The following is a 13,574-nucleotide window of genomic DNA, read 5'->3' as shown; positions in this document are numbered from 1 at the left end:
ATTTTAGTTCTTTTGGGTTGCAGCAGAAGTACAAAACATGAAATACTAAGCTTACATTCCATACTTACAGTTTTATCATCTGTTCAAATTAGTTAACAAGCACGCTGATAGAACTAAGAACAGCAGTTAAGATATTGTGTATATAAAAAATATATCCGTGCCCCAAACCTTCCTGTGTTCCAACGGCTATATCATGGTAAAACTATATACATGTAAAATAAATAAATAAATGGCACTAGCACAAAGGTAGATTGAAGTTCCCAGGGTTGATAGGCAGCAGCATCAGTATGGGTTCAAGAAGAAAGATGCACAAGCATCCTTTATTCTGCCAGTTCACGTCATGGCTATTTTGAAATGTTTCTACAGTAGAGCACAGAACTCAATGCTTCTTTAGCCAACAGAAAATGAGCAGATATTTCAGCCTCATGGAAGTCTAACAGTCTCACAAACTAAAATACTACTTTATAATTACAACTGTCTACCTAACTACTTGCTGGCAGGGATTCTGCATGTAGTAAAAGATACCTACACTACATAGGCTATTCGGTGTTTCAGAACACCTGTGAAGTACTTTCTCAAATCTGCAGGACACCTCACTACATTTGAAGGATAGTGAAGTGGTGTGTGTGTTTTGACAAAGTATTGAAGGTACTTACATCCTACATATGTTAACAACCTCATCTTAAAAAAAAAAAAAGAAAACACCCTCATATCCCATTTTGACTATGACAAAATGGATAGGCCCTGACAGATTTTTTTGGTTTACTGACAGGATTAGTGTTCTGCCAGACAATCCAGCTGCACCAACTCACGCTGTCCTTGCACAGCTCTTGTATCCAATGCACAGGAGGGCAGGAGCACACAGCTGAGCGCGGGGAAGGAGCAGGACTGTTGGCGTTAGGTCAGAGGTTGGACTCGATGATCTTGAGGTCTCTTCCAACCTAGATATTCTGTGATTCTGTGATTCTGGCAGCAGCTCACCAGTCCATTGCCTCAGCTGCAAGGCGAGCATGCCCCCCAGCCAGCACCATCTTCTGATGGGCGCTGTTTCTGGTGCGCATTTGGAAAAGTTACCAGAAGTGAGTACTCTTTTCAGAGAGCAGTATGCCAACACAGGAGGGTCCCCGCCGCCCCTTCAGCCCACCCTAGCGCTGAGGGGACCGAAGGCTCCCCCCGGGCAGCTCCAACCCCGCAAGGCCTACCGAGGAGCCGCCTCCAACAGCCGCTCCACCGCCCCCCTCCCTGCGCCCTGAGGGCGGCTTCGCCAACCGCCATGAGGGGGCGGCTCGGCCCCTCGCCGTCCTGCCGGGCACCATCGGGCTCCGAGCCCCACAGGGACGGGTGCTGAGCCCTCCTTGCTGGTCCCGGCTTCGAGGGCTTTGCGTTTTGTTTCAGTTTAGGCTGTGGAGAACGCGGCGGGGTGGGCGCGGAGAGCGCGGTCCGTGAAGGAACGGCGAGGGGAAGGAAGGGGGGCGCTGAGGGGAGGAAGGGCTGCAGAGGTTTTAAGTTTATTGTTTGGTGTTTTTTTTTTTTTTTTTTTTTGCTTTTTTTCCGCGTCAAGCATCCCCATTCGATGCGAATGGTGCAGGAATGCATCGCCGGAGAACCTCAAAGCCTTCGCTGAGGGAACTGCAGCCGCAGAGCAGGCAGCAGAGCTCAGCTGCTGAGCACAACGAGGCTCGCTCATCTCGGCGGCTGTGTGGCCTCAGCCGCTCCCGGTGCCTAAAAATAAAGCCAAAATAAAAATAAAAGTAAAAAAAAAAAAGCCGTATGGGAGCTCAGCGGCCCCGGCCGGGGCTACGCACACGGTCCCGGGGCTGCCTCAGCTGCCCACCCGCGCACCAGCCATCAGGAGGGGAAATCGTGGGAGGAAAAAAAGCCACGATGTTTTGAAATTAACACGTGTGTTTTGTTTCTCTGTCGCAGGGTGCTCTCTCCTCCCTTTCTGCCTTCCCCCCCCCCCCCCGAGGAGCACGTCTCCGCAGCACTGGAGGCAGGAGCTTGCTACACGCAGGTACGGTGGAGGTAAACGCCTTGGTAATGCACCTGTGTGTAAAAACTTACACGGTCGGTGTGTAAACCGACTCAAAAGCCCCTTTCCAGTCTTCTGGAGTTGTCAAGTGGTATTACCGCATCATGCCATGAAAATGAGTGAGGTGCATTTACGGTTCCTTAACGGTGAACAGATTCTCCAAACTAATCTGTGATAAAAGAGCATTTCCTATAAGGAAAAATAAAACTATATATTGCTTGACACTCACAAAGGATAGTTATTCTACCTGTGATTATTCTTTTATTTGCTAACGAGGAACATAACATTGCACAATTAGGCTTTTAATCGGTGCCTTACCTGCTCCTGTGGTTGTCACTTCTGGTTTTGTTGGAGGTAGGAAAGGAGGCCAGTGTGGCGGGTGCTTCTGGACCAGCTCAAACATCCGTAGACTCTGCTGCTTTAGAATCTCCTGAGGACAGAATGCTTTCATTTTAAAAGCTGGCTCGGGAGACGCTTCAAACACAAAACGTGTCTGCTTAATTGAAAGTGTTTTTTAATTACGCATGTCCATCAGGAAAAAAAAGTCTTTATACAGACATACTGTGAAATCCAAGCACCATGGTCTCTGTAATACATCCCTAGTTAAAACACATCTGGAAGACAGATCTCTTGAACTGTACTACAAATTATCAGTCTTATCATCTTTTGATATCAGCTTTGATATCTGCAAACCTGTAATTTTGTTTACATGTAGCAAGCACACTAGGAATGTACAATATTTTCTGCTTTTTAAAAGGAAGTTGCTTGCATAGAACTCTCCTCAAGTTTTCTGTTGATCAATAGCACAAAAGACAGATCTATCAGCTCCTCCAAAGGGGAAAAAAAAAAAAAACGCATCAGATTTTGAAGGACAGGTTTTGGTCAGGAAAAAAGGTGTTCCTGAAGCCAAACGCTATTCCTCTTCAAAGAGAAGTTACCTTCTGTCCTGTATTTCAGTTATTTACAAACTGTTTTCCTTAGATGATTTTTTTTTTTTTTAAATAAATGCCCTTAGAGGTTGATGGTACTTTACATTCAGACGTCTGGTGCTTAGCTTAACAGCTGCATGCAGAAACATCCTCAAGTCAGTTTCCTGTGGCAGCCAGCACCTTCTGTTCTCCCTAGATCAGCAGGAGCTAGAGGCCTGCAGCACTTACAGAATCAGATCTTTAAGATAGCAGGGACTAACAGTCATAATTAGAACACGCAATCTATTATGTCAAACAATAAAAAAGGATCAGGAAGCAAATCATTGATACATCACTACAATATGGCAGTTAAACCTTAGTCATTTAGTGAGAATTAGAAGTTAAAAGCAAGTGTCACCCAGTAACACCTTCAAGTGTGGATGTTTACACCCATTTTCCAACTGGCAGGGTTTGTGGCTGGTAAAGTGCTGAACAATTTCCAATTAGCAATTCAGTAGTATTGCCTTACCCTGATGCTTTAATGCATTCTTCTCTATGGCTCATACAATTTGTATACAAAGGAAAATGCAAAGGAAAATTTTACAAAAAACAGACAATAAAAACCAGACTTTATAAAGAACAAATCGAGATGCTAAGTTCCCACTCTTACCTTTTGTACAAGACTACACCGGTTATCAAAATCACATTCTTCTTTGCAAAAGAAGCCCTTAGGGGAAAAAACAAACACACAGAGTTTTACCTTTGCAGATGGTAGGTATGTGGTACCAGCAGGTAAGGCGCTTCTTTGCAAAAGAAGCCCTTAGGGGAAAAAACAAACACACAGAGTTTTACCTTTGCAGATGGTAGGTATGTGGTACCAGCAGGTAAGGCGGTTTGACCTCTGATACAGTAATGCCCTGTACGATCAGTAGATATAAGACTCCAAATATGTGGCAGCTCTAGGGAGAGAACCCACGGGGAGAACAAGGCCCTGCAAACCCCTAACGAAATAGTCAAGCAAAAAATACCAGCAGCTCCTGTGTGTTCCTCCATGGAGCGCCACCCAGTTCCTACAGTCCAGGTATCAGCAGAAGCTGAAAACTTGTAGATGATGGACCACCTAAGGAACATTTCCATTCTGGTATCTATACTGAAAATATTTGCTCTTCATTATGATTTTGTCTGTCTCGTTGCATCATGCCACATTTTGCACAGTTACGTAGTTAAGTATTAAAACAAAACAAAACAAAACAAAACAAAAAAAAACTTTCTAAAAAGCAACAGTATTAAAAAACAGGTATGTGAATGAATGACAGATACCGGTATCTTTACAGATTGTTTAAAGCTTTAGAAACACATCCCACTGGTGACAACTGCCAATCACCCAATCACAGGATACTGGCATGGGATCAGATCCAATTTTTTCAAATACCACAGTACCCCCATGACATTTTGGGTGAATTACAAATAATACATTTGTATTTGTAATTTGGGGTGAAATACAATAATTCCACTTAAACATTTTCAACTTATGATATAAAGTAAGTTTAAGTAACTTGTCTAGAGGTGACCAAACATAAAGTAGTGATAGAATAAAACACGTAAACCTGTTTCAGTTCCTTGCTCTGACCATTATAATGCCTCTTGAAAGAAGTAAAAGCTGCTCAGTAAAGAAAACAAAGCGAGCTCCCTACAGTACAGACAGCTCCCCACTTGCCCTAAGATTCTCCATGTAGTTATGTACAAACTACTATGTGTTGATCACAGAAGACAGCTTTGTGATCTTGGTTCTGTTCTAGGAGATGCATTGCTGCCCTTACCAATGTAGAGAGACATTACTTTGAGATAAAGTACATGCATTCCAGATTTCCTGACACTTACTAAAGCTACTGAAGGGTCCAAATTCATGATCTTCATTCTATGTGGGGCTTCCTGGCAGTGGAAACTCTCATCGTCAACCGTGCCATTTTCTTCTGAATCTACAAAGCTTTGAGTGGTGTGAGGGTCCAGATAGATCAGCTCATTGCCTGGATGGGTAAAAGCCGTATGTTAAAAATAAGCAAGTGACATTAATAAGCACTTGGTCCAGAACTGTAAAATAGAAATTAGATTGCCATTGCAGTCAGTATAATCTAGACTTTCCAGCTAGGGATTCTTTAAGAGAATCGGAAGGTTTAGACACAGCGTTTCCCACAGGGTATTTAGTATAACTTCCTATTGTCACCTATTACTGTAATTTTTTGGTTGGTTATGTTCTATCTTTGTCACATACTTTTATTTTTCCATGTGAGATCCAGTACTTTTTTTTTTTTTAAATCTCAAGTGTTGTAAACACTAACATTTGACAGATTAAAAGGTACAGGATGTTCACAGATGCAATCTGTAATCCCATTAGGCATTCATTCAGAAATTGGAATAAAAAAGCCTAACTAAAACAGGTTAGGTTTTACAAAAGGACAAAATATGGTTGCAAAATTTTGGCCCAAAGTGGGGTGAAATCTGAAGGAATGCATTTTAAATTAATTAGAGCAATACTTAATAACAGAAGGTATGCAAAAGGTGAAAAAGATACTGCTATCAGAAACAGTTTTGAAATACAAGAAAATAAAAGTGACATTTGACCAATACACTTGTCAAATGCTATCAGCTATTCTCAGTATGTTGCTCTTGTTGATGTCATCACTTATTTTTACACCTAGCTTTGCTGTTAACTTTCTGCTCCTGTTAAGGATCATCTCATACTGTTTCTAAACTCTTTTAGATATGCTTCTTCATTTATTTTATTCTATTCTCATCTTTCTTTACTTCTAGAGGTTCACGCTTAGACCCCTTACTATTTCCCCTTCAAAAAATGTTCTCTTTTGATCATCTGCACATTTGGAATAAGTTTCTTTTTTCCTTACCTAAAAATCCTATGAAATAATAGGCATTATTTGGATTCCCTCCTAATGCTCCCAAAGACTGTGGCATCTTAAAGCATTCCTAGGAGTTCAAAAGCAATAAAGGAAATTGTCATTCATTTCTTTACTGACATCACAGATACCCAAACTTATTTGACAGTAACAAGCAATGAATTGAAAGAAAACCTTACTTTAAATGCATCAATATATACGGGATTTATGTGATTTATCCCTAGTCGTAGAGGTATAATAAGCAAGAGGGCTTTCCAGCCTGTGCAGAGTCCTCCTGCCTTCTTGCTTCGGCCAAGAGCACTTCTGTGCAAATGTGCACTGCTGTGGGACGCGCTGCTGCTCTGAGGAGGGGACCAGCACATTTTTTCTGCGGGAATAAAACTAGAAATCAGTCAACGCACAGAGGAACACAAAGCAGATCTTCCTCTCAGTAGTGAATTAAGCTAGTTTGCCAGGGATCTTTATAGGGCACCCAAGACAAAACGAGCCGGGCATGGCAATTACAGCTATTTAGTAGAAGTAATTCTAGCAGACAGTATGTGCTGGCACGTCCAAGTGAGACGTTAGATCAATGATTGGGGGATGACAATTTAAGACTGCAGTGACATGTCCTATTAATGTTATTAATAGTGTCAAGCTTTGCCTATAAAACGCCAGAGAAATGAAATGGCAGCAATGATGACAGTAGAAATTCTTCAAGGAGCTCTTCACATCCAGTGATGTGAGCACGAAGTTGGCATCAGGGATCAAAAAAACACAACTGAGTTTGTATGTCCTTCTTCCCTCTTCTTACCCTTGCAAGACAAACCCATGGCCCCCCAAGTATTTGTTCATGTTTAGATACATGCTGGCAAATGGAGTCAAATCAGAAACTGTTACCAGAAAACTGATGAGGTGTCACTTCCTGATGTCTTCAATGACCACCGTATTGTCCATAGATACATAAACTGCTAATGAATTCCATTCATCAAATAAAGCAAGCTTCCTAGAAAACATTAAGGTACTAATTAATATAAACTAGTTGGATCAAAAGGGTAGCTTTACACTCAGAACCATTTATTTATTTTTTTTTTCTTAAGAAAAAACATCCTTTCTGCATTTTTTAAAGTCTCCATGTAAGAAAAAGAAAACTTTAAACATTAAATGTTTAATATCTTTAGAAAAATAGGTACTGAGTGGTACCAGGAAAAACATATGCGCTGCACCATGTGCAAACTGTTTTGTCTTACTGCTAAGTGCAGTGACAGTAACAGTTCAACTACATCAAGTTTATTACTTTTTATTGCACTCGACAGTCTCTGCACTGGGTTCTTGCCCAATTGTGTCTTTTCTCATCTGGAAAAGAAAAAAATTCCTATGCCAGTTTTGCAGATTACTTTTTGCTTAAGAAATTCCACTGAATTCAGTGGAATTACTTCTGCCTGAGCCTGCGTGCACAGCAGAAATGGGGCGTTAAAAGCTAAATCAGCTAAGGGTTTGGGGCACCAAAACTTCAGTGGGAGACAGCAGCACACAGTTTTATGTCCACTTCTGCAAAATCCAAACCTTTGGGGAAGGGAGCTACACTCTTAAGCTGCACTGGCAGAATTAGCTGTTTCAAATAAGCCAGAAAGAAATGGGGCTGAGCGTTTCACCATGAAAAACTTGGCCATGAAAGATCTGGAGTCCAGGGCATGCTTCAGCTCCCCTCCCTCTTCAGATCATGTGCCTGTTCCAGGGTGTCAAAGACTTGCTGCTGAGCTCGCAGGACCTGTAGCCTAGCCCCTGCCTGAGGTAAGACACCTCCACGTACCCCTGGAGAACTGAGCAGCCTCAGTTCCTTTCAGTGTGGCTCCCAGACTATGAGGAGCTGCCCATCTTTATCCAGTAGCCTTGCTGGCAGAACTGCTGCTCAGAAAGGGAGGAATTGCAGCTCAGTTCCCTCCTCAGCCGAGATGGCTTCTCTCTGATGTTTCACACCACCACTCCGACCTACACGGTGGCACTCTCGACCTGCCAGAGCTGTGCCACTGTGCAGAAAGGAATATACATCTGTGGTGTGACTGGTGAGGGCATGCAGACGGCATAGCAGGAGACTTTCCTGCAGTTTCTTCTCCTCAGGCTCTTCCTTTATTAAAATTTAGAGGTCACCCATTCCCAACTCAGTACCTGCACACCGAGCTGTGGCATGACATTCCATGCTGCACTTGTAAATAGATGGCAAGTACATTCCTGACTGTGGGACAGGGGGAGATGCAGCCTTCAAAACTCTGCCTGGGCCTTCTCTTGGCTGCCCCAGGGGAGTACGTTCTGAATGAGACTGGTATGATCTCACTTACTTTAGTACTTGAGCAACTGTATTTGGTCCAAACCATTCTCCAGTTGACTTCCCCTCTCCAACACCCACCTGTGCTGTTTTCATAGTGAAAAAAAGACACACGTACACAAAATCAAAGAAAAATGAGACCATAAAGAATGTGGGAACAATATACAGTAAATACTGTGACTGTCAAACATTCTAGAGTAACTGCAATCTGTATTTAGCAATAACAATTATTTTCTCAATCTATGCTCTTTTCAAAACTTAGGGAGTGCCAGTTTCTTTAATAAACAAAAGGCTTCTAAACTACAATGAGAATTACAAGTTAACAAATGTTAGTGCCCTTTATTACAAATTACAGCAATAAGCTACAAGACTGTCTATTCTAACATTACTGACTCTGGTACCCAAGGCTTACAGAGTTTATCAAGAGCTACATTCTAGTACATGGCTTTATTTAGGTCTCAGGGAATGTTTCTGTACTACTAGTCTTTGCGCCCATCTGCATACCTTTTTATTTTTGTATAAGCATACACACTGTCTTCACATCCACTTTTTAAAATTATGAATTAACATACTGCAAATTAGTGATTCAACACAGTAGAAATTTCAGTGGAAAAAACCTGAAAGTTTATGTTTGTTCTTACCCATCTGGTGGATTGAATAACAGCAAGCCTTCCTGTGGAGAAAGCATCGTAGGATTCTGTGATATTCTTCTGGTTGTTTTTTGTGTTTTTCCCATTGCCAATCTGAAAGGAAAAATTGATATAGAATAAAAAATGGTGACGTTTTCATTACACTGATCAAATGTCTAGACAGCAGAAAGCTTTATAATGAGATGTTAAAAGACATTTCAATTCATCTCGAATATTTACATTTTGTGTAGAGCTCCTAGAATTCCAAGCTTGTTATTTATCATCAAGCTGCCCTTTATCATCATAGGCTAGATTGTAAAAACAGGGAAAATAAAACAAAACAAAAACATCAACTGCAAACATATTCTGACGGATCATGCTGCATGTTGATAGCCATTCCACTATCTCTGAGCTTCCAAGATTATTTAAAAGTACAGGCTGTGTTTAGACCTTGTTGGATTTCTAAGCACCCATTAAATAACAACATAAGATCCATACAGAAAGTCCAAACACTCCACTGGCAGCATCCTGGGATGTGACATGCATGCTTAAGAGCTTGCACCAGGGGGGTTTGGACCTCGTGCTGCTGACAAGTGAGTAGTGAAGAGAAGGGTAAGAGCACTGTCCCACGGTGGCAGGTTTTCCCTTGGCCTCAACTTGGGTGTTACACTAAAAGGTTTATAAAATAATGGCGACAGGATTCCCCATTTGTTCTCCTTCTATGCCTATTTCTCTGCTTCAGGCTGGGATGATTTCACCCAGCTGAATATGAATTGATTCATTAGGAACTGTTACCAGGGCATCAAAGAAAGTCTCACTAATAAATTCAGGGTTTGTGCTTTTAATGGAGTACTTACGAAGAAGCGTCTGCAGACAATACCAAAGTTCCCTCAGGACCAGCACTCACCTCTCCCTAAGTGTCTGCAGATCAGTGCTTGGGCCAGCATCATCTGCCCGCATCGCAGCATACATCCCCAGCCAGCGTCCGACGAAGGACCCGTGCCTCCTGTTAGGAAAGTTCATCACAATCAGTGCAGGCTTTCAACTGGGTGCAGCACCACAGAGGACATTTCAGACTGCTAGAAAACAGATAGGGCTGCTGAAGCCTCCATGAACTGTCCTACAGATAAAAGGCACACAGCAAGACTTTGGTTCCATGCTGTTGGTCTAATTCTAATCTCTGCATTGCACAAATAAACAAAATTCATTTATTCCTTGTGGAGCTGACTTACTCTTTTCATTCTTCAAGCAGCATTCACAAACCATTTACTGCATGCTATACAACATGATCACCTGTTTACATACAGACATAAATAAACACTGATTTTAATAATCTTCATGTTTGCATAAACAGTTAAAATGATGCTCAAAATGCGCTGATACTCTAGAAATATTTTCCCAGCCTACGATGCCATCACTTATCTTGCTATTTAATTTAGAACAATGCAGCAAATCTGCAGTATACTCACCAATAGGCAAAAACTTTCTTCTATACGTAAACCACGTTAAACCACAGTAAACCACACGTGAACACACCTTGGCTTATTGTCTGACTTTGGCTTATGGTGCGTCTGTTGCTGTGTCCAGCACAGTGCAGCCCCTAAATTGCTACCAAAACCTTGCCACAAACCTCAATCCCCCTGTTAAAAGAGACCCTCTTGTTTGTTGCCCTTCTTTCGATACTCTCTAACAGGTTTATGTCTTTTTCTTATACTGTGGAGCCCAAAACTGCACTCAGTACTCAGTACATGGAATACCAACAGAGACCGCCTGGCATTTTCTCTTCTCTGCAGAAGCTCTGTTGCTAACACTGTCCAGAAATCACCACTGTCACAGACAGTAGTAGCATTCCCTCCTCCCACAGTTTGTTCTTCCCCCCAAGACTTAGACACCACCCAGAAAAAGAAGAATAATAATACTAATAAAATAAAATAAAATAAAATAAAATAAAATAAAATAAAATAAAATAAAATAAAATAAAATAAAATAAAATAGTCAAAAGCCATCAGGAAGGCAGTGGTGCAGACTGTGGAGAGCCTGGGTTCAAATCCTTCTTCTGTGAGGCTCTGAACCTATATCCCACCACAATCTCTCTGCTAATGTATGGCAGGTGAAGGAGGAAGAAAGAACATATCTCCAGAAATCCTCTGCTAGATGACTTGACAAATTGGGTCTGAAAATAGTGTTGAGGCAGAATAGTCCACGATTTTTGCCTTGGGTGCACAGAGGGATTGGGTGTTGTAGACTTCTTTTATTCTTCATTAAGATAAACATTTTCAAAAATGTGCTTGTTCAACCTTGCTCCCACTGTGTGCATGGGAGGGAGATAACTGAAAGTGGGGAGCGTTGCTTGGATCCTGCAAGTGGCTGAGGTCCAGTGGGGTTGGAGGCTTTCTTCCTCCTTTTGGAAATGCAAAGCAACCCTGCACCTCCCCTGCACTTGCAGAAGGATCGTGACAGCCCAAAGCACAGCGGCTTTGTAATTGCTGCATACACTTCGATCGGATTTACGTGGCAAGGGTTTGGTAGCAGGGGCCTGCAGGGATGGCGTCTGTGAGAACAATCCAGACAACAGCCAGCTCCAGATAGCTCCAAAAGGGCCCCGGCGCTTGCCAGAGCTGAGCCAATAAGCGATGTTGTTTGCACCTCTGGGAGAGCAGATGTAAGCAGGGGGAAATACTGCTGCACAACAGAAGCTGGAAGAGCAAGGAGTGAGAAGCAGCCCTGCAGCCCCCAAGGTGAGTGCAGCAGGAGGCAGGAGGTGCTCCAGGCTCACAGCAGCAGTTCCCCTGCGGGCTGTGCAGGGAGAGGCCCCTGGTGGAGCAGGCTGTCCCCCTGCACCCATGGGTCCCCCATGGAGCAGATCTCCACGCTGCTGCCCCCCTGTGGGTGGAGGAGCCCCCGGTGGAGCAGGTGGCTGTGGCCTGGAGGAGGCTGCGGCCTGTGGAGAGCCCCCGCAGGAGCAGGCCCCGGGCCGCAGCTGCAGCCATGGAGAGGAGCCCCCGCAGGAGCAGGGGGGCTGGGGGGAGCTGCCGCCCAGCCGTGGGGGACCCGTGCTGGAGCAGTTTGCTCCTGGGGGATGGATGGATGGATGGATGGAGCCCGTGGGACGGAGCCGTGTGGGAGCAGTGCTTGAGGAGCTGCTGCCTGTGGGCAGCCCGTGTGGGATCAGCTGGGGAAGGACGGCATCCCATGGGAGGGACCCCACGGGGAGCAGGGGCAGGGAGGGACCCTGAGGGTCACTCTGCTGAGTCTGCTTTGCCCGTCACGATACTTGTTGAGCCATCGCCCTGTCCTTATCTCAGCCCTGGAGCCCTTTGCATCGTATTTTCTCCCCCTTTCCCTTTGAGGAGGGGGAGTGAGAGAGCGGCCGTGGTGGAACTCGGCTGCCCACCCGCTTTGAACCACCGCAGTTGCAAAGTCCTGGGAAAGATTTCTTTCAAGAAATTAAACAAGGTGTTTAACAAAGAAATGCAGAGTTTCCTTTTGAAGGCTTCCTGGAGAATTGGGCTTCTTTCCTATTCCCAGCTCAGAGGAAGGGAATTGTTGATTTCACCTTCTTTTTTCTGACATGGAAATCAAAGGTGAACTGCTCTACAAGGACGAGCAATGTCTCAGAATCAAGCTCTTTTGCTCTGTAGTCCTTTCTCAAGGAAAAGATTGATCACCCACCTTCCACAGATGTAGGGGAGCAGGGAATAATTTGGGAACTACTCTAATTCAAGTCAGTTTGGGCATAGTGGTACTTCCCTAGCTGTTTCTGAGACAGACGCATTAGCAACAGAGAGTGTTGTGCCGTCACTGGGAGGCGCCTGCGGTGATGACTTCAGAAACAGAACTGAATTGTGTCACCACAGCACTTTGGCAACAGCTGCCTCTGTGCACGTTTAGCTGGGAGGCACAGAGAAGGGTGCTGGATGAGATGAAACCACGTGAGGATTTGTGGATCTCCCCTTGAGGTGGGTGCACAGAGAGGGACCATGCCCTTCTGTAAGTGTTTTGATGCTTGGCTGAGGAAAAAAATGCGGTTTTGTTGTGAATGCTTCATTGTAGTATTCTGTAGTTTGTGTCAAGTCCTTACAGAAGCCTCAAGGTTGGTACTTTGCTCAATGATGGAGCTGCACAGAGTGAGAACAGACCCAATGTACGGGTGAGGGCCTCTGCACGTTCTCTTCTTCCTACAGACGATCAACAAATAAGGGGAGACAGAGAAGAGTGTGCTGTGGTCCTCCCATAGACCGCAAGTACTAAAGCATAAACAAGAGGCTTAAGAGTCCCCCTGTCATGTTAAAATTCAGGACAGCAATGGACTTCCTCACACGGGCTGGCCTGTCGACTAGTGTCTCAGGCTGTGGCGTATGAAGATGCACTCCATCTGCTTTCAGGGTAGCAATGGAAGTGGGCAAGCTGCCTGACCTTAACATTTGTCATTTCATTTCTCACCTGAGTTTTGGTGGTTCTCCACGGTTCATTCTTGGTCTAGAAAAAAAAAAAAAAAAAAAAAAATGAATTTAGATCAAAATAAAAGGATAAAAGGATTTCCTTTCCATTAATTACATGTTCTTAACTTAACTAAAAAAAGTGAACTGTGATGAAAATAAAAGGATTTCCTTTCCATTAATTACATGTTCTTACCTTTGTAACAGATTTGGTTATTGACTTAGAAGGCAAATATCTGGCCAGACTGCAAGACTTGTGCTCGCAGCGTGGGACAGCTCTTGTAAAGGTGATTCAGGGCAGTTTCTGGAAAACAAGACATCAGATCTCCCAAACAGCTTTCTTTGTGCT

At 43.6% G+C, this 13,574-nt stretch overlaps 1 pseudogene; it reads right to left on the bottom strand.

The window, feature by feature from the left end:
* Positions 1-2,350: 2,350 nt before the first annotated feature.
* Positions 2,351-10,286, bottom strand: LOC139999326 (cysteine protease ATG4A-like; annotated as a pseudogene).
* Positions 10,287-13,574: the final 3,288 nt, after the last annotated feature.

Source organism: Anas platyrhynchos, chromosome 23 (genome assembly GCF_047663525.1).
Source record: "Anas platyrhynchos isolate ZD024472 breed Pekin duck chromosome 23, IASCAAS_PekinDuck_T2T, whole genome shotgun sequence".
Lineage (NCBI taxonomy): Eukaryota > Metazoa > Chordata > Aves > Anseriformes > Anatidae > Anas > Anas platyrhynchos.
The sequence above is the reverse complement of the archived record's forward strand: the minus strand, read 5'-3'. Positions and strand labels throughout refer to the sequence as shown.